Source organism: Solea solea, chromosome 12 (genome assembly GCF_958295425.1).
Source record: "Solea solea chromosome 12, fSolSol10.1, whole genome shotgun sequence".
NCBI classification, from domain to species: Eukaryota; Metazoa; Chordata; class Actinopteri; order Pleuronectiformes; family Soleidae; genus Solea; species Solea solea.
Window position 1 is genome coordinate 9620685 of NC_081145.1, and position 15863 is coordinate 9636547.

Here is a 15863-nt window from a genome sequence, read left to right on the forward strand (position 1 = left end):
AGAACAATAACCACTAGAAATCATGCACTGCAGCTTTAGGTTTTTTAGGTCTTTTAATTTGGTCTGTGTTCATAAATTGCTTTTCTGAAAACCACAACACACACACGTTTTCACACACATGCATACAGCTCATGGGTGCAGAGGTGGGCAGACATACAGAGACAAACAACCATTCACTCTCACATCTATGGTCAATTTAGAGTGTCCAGTTAACCTAATCACCAAACTGCATGTTTTTGGACTGTGGGGGAAAACTGTAATAGCTGGAGCGAACCCACACACACACACACACAGGGACTGTGTGCCACTCTTCTGTCACGTGGCCCATGTGCTCTGTGTGCTCTTCTCTCGCACACAGTCCATCATACATTTCTGTCATGCAACAGTCGCAGGGCTGTTAGCAGCAATTTGAGATACCGAATGAGCCAGGGAGCAAACCACCAACATTCTAGTTGGTAGATGACCAGCTCTGGTACCTGAGCCACGGACGCCAAAAGCCCAACATGAGAACCTCATGGTAAGTTGAGGGACAACAGGTCACAATCACTTACGTCGGGAATATACAGTTCATCATGTGGGAACACTGACTCACCGCACAGATTTTTGTGCCAATGTATTTGGAAAAGCCAGAGTTTTCAGAGTTGGGGGAGTTTTGAACTCAGTGACATTTACTGTAGACTTTTTCATAGTGAATAGAGCAGGGGTGTCAAACTCACATGACCCGGGCGGCCAATGGGGCCGTCAACCCTGGTCAAGAGGGAGAAGAAAATGCACAATATTCCATCATGATATCACAATTAAGATATTCACGATGATATCACACCGAATTTCAAAGTAAAAGTATTTGTTTTACTGTGGAATGATGTATACTTCACAGTAAATATATTAATGATGCAAAATAAAGTTAAAGAAAAAAAAAAAAACACAAGTAAAACTTAAATTAAATTAAATCAATAATAAAGTGGACATCTGTAATTAAAACTACAAATAAGCTCCAACCACATGTTTACAGGAAGACGAGGTCAATGCCTATGTTTGATATTTAGTTATGGGCCACATATAATCAATTGAGCGGCCACCTGTGGAACGTGGGCCGCCAATTTGACACCTCTGGAATGGAGAGATAATTCACAGTGGCCTTATGCCCATATAAATATTGCCAGCATGTCTAAAATGTCAAAAACTCTAACATCTCCAGGAAATAAAATGACAAAAAAAACAATGTGTACATTATGACAATTTATTCCTATGATCAAGTGGTTTAAAAGTTGTAAAAGTGTAAAAGTGTCACGATGGAGGCTCCAAAAGTCACAGGTAAGTGGTTTCATTTGGATGAACTGCCCCTTTAACATGTCACGGTGAGCACTGATGAGTCTGGTAAAAGGCCAAATCGGGCTCCAGAGGGGAGATTTGGTTTCTCGCACCTGCCTGAGTGGGTGTGTGAAGAGATGAGCGAGAACAGATTACAACAACATTACATTTCACAAAGAGTCTCATGTGAGACATTATTCAGACCCGACTTGTTTACATTAGCAACTGAACCCTAATTATTGGACATCCCATCTTTTTTATGTCCTTTTTTTTTATCATTAAAATCATGTTTGACTTACGGAACCACTTCTGTATGTGAATGTGTTTATGATGTGTTTCTCATTGGGAGGAAAATGAATTACAGACTCTTAATAACTTTGGCCGAGCTGACAATCGTTCATCAGTTTAAAAAGCAGGTCTTGTTTCTTTCGCTGTCAACAAGGATGAAGACTCACCGGAGAGTTGAGGTTATAGACTTCATAAACATCTCTACTGTGTTCAGACACGACATCAATGCTCACATCTCAGCAGTGAGGATGGAAATTGCATGAAGCAGCTGAGTTCATCGAGTTCAGATCATTTGTGATGTCTGGAAAAGTTATGAGTTTTTTGTCACATTTTGGACGACATACTAACCTATGACATTCTTGTCAAATTTTGGACGAGAAACTAAAATATGACTTTTTTGTCACATTTTGGACGACATACTAACCTATGACTGTTTTGTCACATTTTGGACGACATACTATACTATGACTTTTATGTCCCATTTTGGACGACATAATAAAGTATGATTGTTTTGTCACATTTTGGAAGATATACTAAAGTATGACTGTTTTGTCACATTTTGGAAGATATACTAAAGTATGACTGTTTTGTCACATTTTGGACGACATACTATACTATGACTTTTATGTCCCATTTTGGACGACTTACAATACTATGACTTTTTTGTCACATTTTGGACGACATACTAACCTATGAATATTTTTTCTCATTTTGGATGACATACTAACCTATGAATATTTTTTCTCATTTTGGATGACATACTAAAGTATTACCTTTTGGACATTTAAAAGAACCATGTTGCGGTTGGGATTGGAACCCTTAATCCTAAACTTGTTAGGCTAGTGCATTAACCATTAGGCCACTAGGCCGGTATTTAACACTTTGTTGACTACGAATTTTTGTCACATTTTGGACGACACACTATACTATGACTTTTTTGTCACATTTTGGACGACATACTAACCTATGACTGTTTTGTCACATTTTGGACGACATACTAACCTAGGACTTTTTTGTCACATTTTGGATGACATACTAACCTATGACTTTTTTGTCACATTTTGGACGACATACTAACCTATGAATTTTTTGTCACATTTTGGACGACATACTAACCTATGACTTTTTTGTCACATTTTGGACGACATACTAACCTATGAATTTTTTGTCACATTTTGGACGACATACTAACCTATGACTTTTTTGTCACATTTTGGACGACATAATAACCTATGACTTTTTTGTCACATTTTGGGCGACATACTAACCTATGACTTTTTTGTCACATTTTGGAAGACTTTTTTGTCACATTTTGGACAACATACTAACCTATGACTTTTTTGTCACATTTTGGAGGACATACTAACCTATGACTTTTTTGTCACATTTTGGACGACATACTAACCTAGGACTTTTTTGTCACATTTTGGACGACATACTATACAATGACTTTTTTGTCACATTTTGGACGACATACTAACCTAGGACTTTTTAGTCAAATTTTGGACAACATACTAACCTATGACTTTTTTTGTCACATTTTGGACAACATACTAACCTATGACTTTTTTTGTCACATTTTGGACGACATACTAACCTATGACTGTTTTGTCACATTTTGGACGACATACTAAAGTGTGACTTTTTTGTCACATTTTGGACGACATACTAACCTATGACTGTTTTGTCACATTTTGGACGACATACTATACTATGACTTTTATTTCACATTTTGGACGACATAATAAAGTATGACTGTTTTGTCACATTTTGGACGACATACTATACTATGACTGTTTTGTCACAATTTGGACGACATACTAACCTATGAGGGCCAGACACGGTGGTGAAGTGGTAAGCACTCTCGCCTTGCAGCGAGAAGACCCGGGTTCGAGCCCCGGTTGGAACAAGGGCCTTTCTGCATGGAGTTTGCATGTTCTCCCCGTGTGTGCGTGGGTTCTCTCCGGGTACTCCGGCTTCCTCCCACAGTCCAAACACATGCAATGTGGGGATAGGTAAATTGGACACTCCAAGTTGACCATAGGAGTGAGTGTGAGAGTGAATGGTTGTTTGTCTCTATCTGTGTGTGGCCCTGCGATGGACTAGCGAACTGTCCAGGGTGTACCCTGCCTATCGCCCGATGTAGCTGAGATTGGCACAGCACCCCCCGCGACCCTCTGGTGGAGGATAAAGCAGTAGATCATGACTGACTGACTGACTATACTATGACTGTTTTGTCACATTTTGGACGACATACTAAAGTGTGACTTTTTTGTCACATTTTGGACGACATACTAACCTATGACTGTTTTGTCACATTTTGGACGACATACTATACTATGACTTTTTTGTCACATTTTGGACGACATACTAACCTATGACTTTTTTGTCACATTTTGGACGACATACTATACTATGACTTTTTTGTCATATTTTGGACGACATACTAACCTATGACTTTTTTGTCACATTTTGGACGACAAACTTACCTAGGACTTTTTTGTCACATTTTGGACGACATACTAAAGTAGGACTTTTTGGTCACATTTTGGAGGACATGCTAACTTATGACTTTTTTGTCACATTTTGGACGACATACTAACCTATGACTTTTTTGTCACATTTTGGACGACATGCTAACTTATGACTTTTTTGTCACATTTTGGACGACATACTAAAGTATGACTTTTTTGTCACATTTTGGACGACATACTAAAGTAGGACTTTTTGGTCACATTTTGGAGGACATGCTAACTTATGACTTTTTTGTCACATTTTGGACGACATACTAACCTATGACTTTTTTGTCACATTTTGGACGACATGCTAACTTATGACTTTTTTGTCACATTTTGGACGACATACTAAAGTATGACTTTTTTGTCACATTTTGGACGACATACTAACCTAACTAACCTATGACTTTTTTGTCACATTTTGGACAATATACGAAAGAATTACTTTTTTGTCACATTTTGGACGACATACTACTCTATGACTTTTTTGTCACATTTTGGACGACATAATAAAGTATGACTGTTTTGTCACATTTTGGACGACATACTAACCTATGACTTTTTTGTCGCATTTTGGACGACATACTAACCTATGACTTTTTTGTCGCATTTTGGACGACATACTAACCTATGACTTTTTTGTCGCATTTTGGACGACATACTAACCTATGACTTTTTTGTCACATTTTGGACGACATACTAACCTATTTCTTTTTTGTCACATTTTGGACGACATAATAAAGTATGACTGTTTTGTCACATTTTGGACGACATACTATACTATGACTTTTATGTCACATTTTGGACGACATAATAAAGTATGACTTTTTTGTCACATTTTGGACGACATATTAACCTATGAATATTTTTTCTCATTTTGGATGACATACTAAAGTATTACCTTTTTGGACATTTAAAAGAACCATTTTGCGGTTGGAACCCTTAATCCCAAACTTGTTAGGCTAGTGCATTAACCATTAGGCCACTAGGCCAGTATTTAAAACTTTGTTGACTACGAATTTTTGTCACATTTTGGACGACACACTAACCTAGGACTTTTTTTTCACATTTTGGACGACATACTAACCTATGATGTTTTTTGTCACATTTTGGAAGATATACTATACTATGACTGTTTGTCACATTTTGGACGACATACTAACATATGACTTTTTTGTCACATTTTGGACGACATACTATACTATGACTTTTTTGTCACATTTTGGACGACATACTATACTATGACTTTTTTGTCACATTTTGGACGACATACTAACCTATGACTTTTTTGTCACATTTTGGACGACATAATAAAGTATGACTGTTTTGTCACATTTTGGACGACATACTAACCTATGACTTTTTTGTCGCATTTTGGACGACATACTAACCTATGACTTTTTTGTCGCATTTTGGACGACATACTAACCTATTTCTTTTTTGTCACATTTTGGACAACATACTAACCTATGAATTGTTTTTCTCATTTTGGATGACATACTAAAGTATTACCTTCTTGGACATTTAAAAGAACCATGTTGCAGTTGGGATTTTAACCCTTAATCCTAAACTTGTTCGGCTAGTGCATTAACCAGTAGGCCACTAGGCCAGTATTTATCACTTTGTTGACTAGGAATTTTTGTCAGATTTTGGACGACATACTATACTATGACTGTTTTGTCACATTTTGGACGACATACAAACCTATGATGTTTTTTGTCACATTTTGGACGACATACTAAAGTAGGACTTTTTGGTCACATTTTGGAGGACATGCTAACTTATGACTTTTTTGTCACATTTTGGACGACATACTAACCTATGACTTTTTTGTCACATTTTGGACGACATGCTAACTTATGACTTCTTTGTCACATTTTGGACGACATACTAAAGTATAACTTTTTTGTCACATTTTGGACGACATACTAACCTAACTAACCTATGACTTTTTTGTCACATTTTGGACAATATACGAAATAATTACTTTTTTGTCACATTTTGGACGACATACTATACTATGACTTTTTTGTCACATTTTGGACGACATACTATACTATGACTTGTTTGTCACATTTTGGACGACATACTACTCTATGACTTTTTTGTCACATTTTGGACGACATAATAAAGTATGACTGTTTTGTCACATTTTGGACGACATACTAACCTATGACTTTTTTGTCGCATTTTGGACGACATACTAACCTATGACTTTTTTGTCGCATTTTGGACGACATACTAACCTATGACTTTTTTGTCGCATTTTGGACGACATACTAACCTATGACTTTTTTGTCACATTTTGGACGACATACTAACCTATTTCTTTTTTGTCACATTTTGGACGACATAATAAAGTATGACTGTTTTGTCACATTTTGGACGACATACTATACTATGACTTTTATGTCACATTTTGGACGACACACTAACCTAGGACTTTTTTTTCACATTTTGGACGACATACTAACCTATGATTTTTTTGTCACATTTTGGAAGATATACTATACTATGACTGTTTGTCACATTTTGGACGACATACTATACTATGACTTTTTTGTCACATTTTGGACGACATACTATACTATGACTTTTTTGTCACATTTTGGACGACATACTAAAGTAGGACTTTTTGGTCACATTTTGGAGGACATGCTAACTTATGACTTTTTTGTCACATTTTGGACGACATACTAACCTATGACTTTTTTGTCACATTTTGGACGACATGCTAACTTATGACTTTTTTGTCACATTTTGGACGACATACTAAAGTATGACTTTTTTGTCACATTTTGGACGACATACTAAAGTAGGACTTTTTGGTCACATTTTGGAGGACATGCTAACTTATGACTTTTTTGTCACATTTTGGACGACATACTAACCTATGACTTTTTTGTCACATTTTGGACGACATGCTAACTTATGACTTTTTTGTCACATTTTGGACGACATACTAAAGTATGACTTTTTTGTCACATTTTGGACGACATACTAACCTAACTAACCTATGACTTTTTTGTCACATTTTGGACAATATACGAAAGAATTACTTTTTTGTCACATTTTGGACGACATACTACTCTATGACTTTTTTGTCACATTTTGGACGACATAATAAAGTATGACTGTTTTGTCACATTTTGGACGACATACTAACCTATGACTTTTTTGTCGCATTTTGGACGACATACTAACCTATGACTTTTTTGTCGCATTTTGGACGACATACTAACCTATGACTTTTTTGTCGCATTTTGGACGACATACTAACCTATGACTTTTTTGTCACATTTTGGACGACATACTAACCTATTTCTTTTTTGTCACATTTTGGACGACATAATAAAGTATGACTGTTTTGTCACATTTTGGACGACATACTATACTATGACTTTTATGTCACATTTTGGACGACATAATAAAGTATGACTTTTTTGTCACATTTTGGACGACATATTAACCTATGAATATTTTTTCTCATTTTGGATGACATACTAAAGTATTACCTTTTTGGACATTTAAAAGAACCATTTTGCGGTTGGAACCCTTAATCCCAAACTTGTTAGGCTAGTGCATTAACCATTAGGCCACTAGGCCAGTATTTAAAACTTTGTTGACTACGAATTTTTGTCACATTTTGGACGACACACTAACCTAGGACTTTTTTTTCACATTTTGGACGACATACTAACCTATGATGTTTTTTGTCACATTTTGGAAGATATACTATACTATGACTGTTTGTCACATTTTGGACGACATACTAACATATGACTTTTTTGTCACATTTTGGACGACATACTATACTATGACTTTTTTGTCACATTTTGGACGACATACTATACTATGACTTTTTTGTCACATTTTGGACGACATACTAACCTATGACTTTTTTGTCACATTTTGGACGACATAATAAAGTATGACTGTTTTGTCACATTTTGGACGACATACTAACCTATGACTTTTTTGTCGCATTTTGGACGACATACTAACCTATGACTTTTTTGTCGCATTTTGGACGACATACTAACCTATTTCTTTTTTGTCACATTTTGGACAACATACTAACCTATGAATTGTTTTTCTCATTTTGGATGACATACTAAAGTATTACCTTCTTGGACATTTAAAAGAACCATGTTGCAGTTGGGATTTTAACCCTTAATCCTAAACTTGTTCGGCTAGTGCATTAACCAGTAGGCCACTAGGCCAGTATTTATCACTTTGTTGACTAGGAATTTTTGTCAGATTTTGGACGACATACTATACTATGACTGTTTTGTCACATTTTGGACGACATACAAACCTATGATGTTTTTTGTCACATTTTGGACGACATACTAAAGTAGGACTTTTTGGTCACATTTTGGAGGACATGCTAACTTATGACTTTTTTGTCACATTTTGGACGACATACTAACCTATGACTTTTTTGTCACATTTTGGACGACATGCTAACTTATGACTTCTTTGTCACATTTTGGACGACATACTAAAGTATAACTTTTTTGTCACATTTTGGACGACATACTAACCTAACTAACCTATGACTTTTTTGTCACATTTTGGACAATATACGAAATAATTACTTTTTTGTCACATTTTGGACGACATACTATACTATGACTTTTTTGTCACATTTTGGACGACATACTATACTATGACTTGTTTGTCACATTTTGGACGACATACTACTCTATGACTTTTTTGTCACATTTTGGACGACATAATAAAGTATGACTGTTTTGTCACATTTTGGACGACATACTAACCTATGACTTTTTTGTCGCATTTTGGACGACATACTAACCTATGACTTTTTTGTCGCATTTTGGACGACATACTAACCTATGACTTTTTTGTCGCATTTTGGACGACATACTAACCTATGACTTTTTTGTCACATTTTGGACGACATACTAACCTATTTCTTTTTTGTCACATTTTGGACGACATAATAAAGTATGACTGTTTTGTCACATTTTGGACGACATACTATACTATGACTTTTATGTCACATTTTGGACGACACACTAACCTAGGACTTTTTTTTCACATTTTGGACGACATACTAACCTATGATTTTTTTGTCACATTTTGGAAGATATACTATACTATGACTGTTTGTCACATTTTGGACGACATACTATACTATGACTTTTTTGTCACATTTTGGACGACATACTATACTATGACTTTTTTGTCACATTTTGGACGACATACTAACCTATGACTTTTTTGTCACATTTTGGACGACATAATAAAGTATGACTGTTTTGTCACATTTTGGACGACATACTAACCTATGACTTTTTTGTCGCATTTTGGACGACATACTAACCTATGACTTTTTTGTCACATTTTGGACGACATACTAACCTATTTCTTTTTTGTCACATTTTGGACAACATACTAACCTATGAATTGTTTTTCTCATTTTGGATGACATACTAAAGTATTACCTTCTTGGACATTTAAAAGAACCATGTTGCAGTTGGGATTTGAACCCTTAATCCTAAACTTGTTCGGCTAGTGCATTAACCAGTAGGCCACTAGGCCAGTATTTATCAATTTGTTGACTAGGAATTTTTGTCACATTTTGGACGACATACTATACTATGACTGTTTTGTCACATTTTGGACGACATACAAACCTATGATGTTTTTTGTCACATTTTGGACGACATACTAAAGTAGGACTTTTTGGTCACATTTTGGAGGACATGCTAACTTATGACTTTTTTGTCACATTTTGGACGACATACTAACCTATGACTTTTTTGTCACATTTTGGACGACATGCTAACTTATGACTTTTTTGTCACATTTTGGACGACATACTAAAGTATGACTTTTTTGTCACATTTTGGACGACATACTAACCTAGCTAACCTATGACTTTTTTGTCACATTTTGGACAATATACGAAATAATTACTTTTTTGTCACATTTTGGACGACATACTATACTATGACTTGTTTGTCACATTTTGGACGACATACTACTCTATGACTTTTTTGTCACATTTTGGACGACATAATAAAGTATGACTGTTTTGTCACATTTTGGACGACATACTAACCTATGACTTTTTTGTCGCATTTTGGACGACATACTAACCTATGACTTTTTTGTCGCATTTTGGACGACATACTAACCTATGACTTTTTTGTCGCATTTTGGACGACATACTAACCTATGACTTTTTTGTCACATTTTGGACGACATACTAACCTATTTCTTTTTTGTCACATTTTGGACAACATAATAAAGTATGACTGTTTTGTCACATTTTGGACGACATACTATACTATGACTTTTATGTCACATTTTGGACGACATAATAAAGTATGACTTTTTTGTCACATTTTGGACGACATATTAACCTATGAATATTTTTTCTCATTTTGGATGACATACTAAAGTATTACCTTTTTGGACATTTAAAAGAACCATTTTGCGGTTGGAACCCTTAATCCCAAACTTGTTAGGCTAGTGCATTAACCATTAGGCCACTAGGCCAGTATTTAAAACTTTGTTGACTACGAATTTTTGTCACATTTTGGACGACACACTAACCTAGGACTTTTTTTTCACATTTTGGACGACATACTAACCTATGATGTTTTTTGTCACATTTTGGAAGATATACTATACTATGACTGTTTGTCACATTTTGGACGACATACTAACATATGACTTTTTTGTCACATTTTGGACGACATACTATACTATGACTTTTTTGTCACATTTTGGACGACATACTATACTAGTATACTATGACTTACTAAAGTATTACCTTCTTGGACATTTAAAAGAACCATGTTGCAGTTGAGATTTGAACCCTTAATCCTAAACTTGTTCGGCTAGTGCATTAACCAGTAGGCCACTAGGCCAGTATTTATCACTTTGTTGACTAGGAATTTTTGTCACATTTTGGACGACATACTATACTCTGACTGTTTTGTCACATTTTGGACGACATACTAACCTATGACTTTTTTGTCACATTTTGGACGACATGCTAACTTATGACTTTTTTGTCACATTTTGGACGACATACTAAAGTATGACTTTTTTGTCACATTTTGGACGACATACTAACCTAACTAACCTATGACTTTTTTGTCACATTTTGGACAATATACGAAAGAATTACTTTTTTGTCACATTTTGGACGACATACTATACTATGACTTTTTTGTCACATTTTGGACGACATACTATACTATGACTTGTTTGTCACATTTTGGACGACATACTACTCTATGACTTTTTTGTCACATTTTGGACGACATAATAAAGTATGACTGTTTTGTCACATTTTGGACGACATACTAACCTATGACTTTTTTGTCGCATTTTGGACGACATACTAACCTATGACTTTTTTGTCGCATTTTGGACGACATACTAACCTATGACTTTTTTGTCGCATTTTGGACGACATACTAACCTATGACTTTTTTGTCACATTTTGGACGACATACTAACCTATTTCTTTTTTGTCACATTTTGGACAACATACTAACCTATGAATTGTTTTTCTCATTTTGGATGACATACTAAAGTATTACCTTCTTGGACATTTAAAAGAACCATGTTGCAGTTGGGATTTGAACCCTTAATCCTAAACTTGTTCGGCTAGTGCATTAACCAGTAGGCCACTAGGCCAGTATTTATCACTTTGTTGACTATGAATTTTTGTCACATTTTGGACGACATACTATACTATGACTGTTTTGTCACATTTTGGACGACATACAAACCTATGATGTTTTTTGTCACATTTTGGACGACATACTAAAGTAGGACTTTTTGGTCACATTTTGGAGGACATGCTAACTTATGATTTTTTTGTCACATTTTGGACGACATACTAACCTATGACTTTTTTGTCACATTTTGGACGACATGCTAACTTATGACTTTTTTGTCACATTTTGGACGACATACTAAAGTATGACTTTTTTGTCACATTTTGGACGACATGCTAACCTATGACTTTTTTGTCACATTTTGGACGAAATGCTTACTTATGACTTTTGTCACATTTTGGATGACAAAACATACTAACCCACGACGTACGATGATGATGATTATTTGTTTCATTTTTTTCACATTAATTATTATTATATTGGATTATTTAACAGCCAATTCAACTGCAAATGTTATCCTTCTAAATGTTTCTTGTCAGTGTAACCTTTCATTTAATTCCATGACTTAATGGAAACTAAAAAACATTTTCTTTAACTGAAATAAAAATAAAAACGATAACTAATTGAAACTGAAATGATTGTGAAAATGTGCTTAGTTTTTGTAAATTCATTTCAGAAAAAATTCCTTTTGGAATCTTTTGGAATCTTTCACCTGGCAAATACTCCATATTACAAAAAACTCAACAACACAAAACAAAAATGACTAATTTTAAAAACAAAAAGTCTGAACGAAATAAAAACTAAATCTAATGAACAATCCAAAACTAGTATTACCTTTATTTCTGGCTGCTTTTATCATTTCAACACTTTTCTCCCACATGTACGGAGAATATGGACTATTAAAAAAAAAAATGTCAAGAAATGTCCTCTGCATGCCGAAAATATTTTACTTTATTATTTTTTTACCCATATCTAATATCACGTCATCACAACTTCACCCTCTGAGGTTCTAAAAATGTGCAAGGATCTAAGGACTTCAGGATTTAAAATAAAATTTAATGCTTTTAAAGAAAGTATCTCATAAGTTTACCATAAATTTTCCTGAAGGTTTCCTCCATCCGCACTAAGACAAAACAGTTTGACGTGGCTTCATTAGCCATAACCCACTATTTCAGCACACAATTGTTACATTTCCAATTAAACCCTACATTAAATACATATTTTTAATCATCAAAACTTACAGTACAATAACCCACATTGCAATAAACACAAGAAAGTAACACACTTCAAAAATGTACAAATAGTAAAAGTAAAAGTAAAAGCATTCTGAATGATTCATGTTGTCCGTGAAGAGAATCACAGCAGCGCATGAGTTACAGTAAGTTACATCAGATTGCTGGTGCACTAAACATGATCAGCTTTGCCTGACGTGTAACCAAAGGTGAAATGAATGAGTGTAATAACGTGTAATCAGGGCAGTGGGTCCAGCTCTGTCGGGGCAAGAAGAAATGAGTTCACTGCAGATATTACACAAGAGGAAAATCAAGGGGAATGAGGAAGAAAGATAAATGAGCTCATGAAGAAGGAGAGGGGGGATTTTCAGCATGGAGGATATTACAAGTGACTGGTAATTTGCTAAGCAAGAAAAATGGATGCAAGAATTCCTGTGTGTCACACCAAAGCAAATACTTACCAGGTACTAATCATCTAATCCTTAAACAGGGACACTACACCCTGCACAAACACTCTCTGTGCTACATTGTTTGCCATTTATCTTTCTCACTGTCAGAAGGAGGTGTACAGCAATCGGGACTCGGATGTTTACAATATGATATGGTATTTACATCTGATATCTTTAAAAGTTACCTTTGTTTGAGGAGTGTTATGAAACATATAATGATCAAATATTGCATAAACCTTTGGTGCGGACAGCTGTAAATGTGCAATTGTCTTTATAAGCGCGCTGGAGCAACAGAGACAAGGCTGAGGAAGCTGGAAAGTCCCTTTATAAGAATACAGGTTCCCACACAATGCATTCCTGCAGTCCCAGCGCCTACGTACTGTTTCTCTGCTTGGCTCCAGTTCCCCGATCATCTCAGCAGTGTGGTATTGACCCGGCAACAACTGTCTCCATCAATCATAGCAGAGCACAGCAGAGGTGTATTGTTCAAAGACACTGCAGAGGGAGTGAATCACCGATGATCAGGGTGTGGACTTGTGTTTCCCAGTCAACTTACCTGTGCTGTGGGGCTGGGAGGAGCTGGACACCTGTGTGCGCCGAGGGATGGATGGTTGGATGTATGGATGATGTATAGATGTATGTATGTGTGAATGGATGACGTATAGATGGACGTATGGGTGAATGGATGATGTATAGATGGACGTATGGGTGTATAGATGGACGATGGATGTATGTGTGAATGGATGATGTATAGATGGACGTATGGGTGAATGGATGGACGATGGATGTATAGATGGATGATGTATAGATGTAAAGGTGGATGGATGGATGTATAGATGTAAAGGTGGATGGATGGATGTATAGATGGATGATGTATAGATGTAAAGGTGGATGGATGGATGTATAGATGGATGGATGGATGATGTATAGATGGACGTATGGGTGTATAGATGGACAATGGATGTATAGATGGATGATGTATAGATGTAAAGGTGGGTGTATGTGTGTATGTGTGGATGGATGGATGTACAGATGTAAGTGTGGATGGATGGATGATGTATAGATGTAAGTGTGGATGGATGGATGATGTATAGATGTAAAGATGGATGTATGTGTGGATGGATGGATGTACAGATGTAAGTGTGGATGGATGGATGATGTATAGATGTAAAGGTGGATGGATGAATAGATGTATGTGTGAATGGATGTATGTACAGATGTATGGACCGATGAATGGATGCTTGAAAACACATCACTCTGTGCAGCATGAAAATGTCAAACATAAACAGAAAACACCGGACAGCTAACACAAAAACAGATTTGTGAGGAGCTGATAGACTTAATTTAGCATCGTGTGATTTGCCAATGATTTGAATGTAATTGATATTAAAATGCAGGCACTAAAGCTTTCACTTTGTGAATAAAAGACTTGAACGTCCTAATGAAAGACCAGTGTGATGAACCACACATTGTGTTAGTAATCATTAACCTGCTATTTACAGAAGCTGACTTAATGTGACATAATATAACTGGCTGCTTGTATAAATCCCCTATAGAATAAGGGTACGGGGGAGGGTGAAGCATTAAAAAGAAAAAAAGAGGAAATCCTGTTTTTCATGGCTCAAGGGTCTTTCCCAAGTATCAGGGGAATTCGACAATAGTCCCCTCTGTCCACATGAGGCCCAGAGGCTGAGCACAGTGGCAACCTTTTGCCAAATAGACCACAGTTGTATTGGAGGTCAGCATTAATCACATTAGACAGCACACTTAAAATGCAGCGCAAGCACACTTCACCAATGTAAACACAGATATAACACACACACGTGCACTCACCTGCTTTATATCCACATGATGTTACTGTTTTGTCCATATTTGCATCAAAGCAGTGACCATACATTGAATACATGAGTAACATTATACAAATGACATTGTTAACTTTGAAAAAGTTTTATTGAATTTGCAAAAACACATTTCTTGTAATTTCCTCGTAAATGCGTTTTTAAAATGTGTGTCAACCAACTATGTGATTGATCGATTGATTGATAAAAACAGCTCCTCTCTCTGTGCCAGCAGCCACACTGACGCAACTGACACAGACTGGGAGTTTTAAGTTGTCATGTGATCTCAAAATATATTACATTTGAGTTCCTGGGAAACATTTTCCCATGAAGGCAGAGACAAATTCTATAAATGTATAAATGTTTTGTGAATCAGCATGTATATGAAAATGTCATTTGGCTCCACAGAGGAAGTCTGAGTGATGTCATCTCCCGTGGCTGTCACCTCGAATGAACAGCATGTCAAAAACACGCACGTCCCTCCTGAAAACAATTGTTAAAACATGGGCACAGAGTTGTGTTCGCACCAGTTAAAAAGGTGGGTGTATGACCTGTGTGA